The sequence below is a fragment of the Nannospalax galili genome, unplaced genomic scaffold (genome assembly GCF_000622305.1).
Source record: "Nannospalax galili isolate Female #2095 unplaced genomic scaffold, S.galili_v1.0 scaffold2127, whole genome shotgun sequence".
Taxonomy (NCBI): Eukaryota; Metazoa; Chordata; class Mammalia; order Rodentia; family Spalacidae; genus Nannospalax; species Nannospalax galili.
Genome location: NW_008356163.1, coordinates 10,620 through 11,118, shown reverse-complemented (window position 1 = coordinate 11,118; position 499 = coordinate 10,620).

Here is a 499-nt window from a genome sequence, read left to right as displayed (position 1 = left end):
GTCTCCCTGTAGCCCTAGCTGGCCTGGATTCGCTATGGAGACCAGGCTAGCATTGAACTCACAGAGATCCACCTGCCTCTGCCTCCCAAGTGCTGGGATTAAAGATGTGCGCCACCACACCCAGCCCTGATTTTATGTTTTTTTTTTTTTTTAATTTAAGTACAACCACAGTGTGCCTTCAGTTAGTAAACATGGCAGTGACTGAGTTTCAGTTCTTTCCCTCAACTGCTGGGAATCACTGAGGATAGCAAGCATTCACATGATCTGAATTTTATGATATTTGGGTTCTCCTTTGTATTAGCTATAAAAGTTTAATGAATAAAGTAAAATAATTAAAATGCAAACAATTCTTGATTTTATTAGATGGAGATTTTTAGGATGTGTGTGCATAACCATGTACTCATATATGTTTATTGTGTATATGCACAAACACATGCTTATTCTTTGGAAGTCTGCATTATACATAGATGTAATGGCTATTTGTTTTTGGAATACAAAT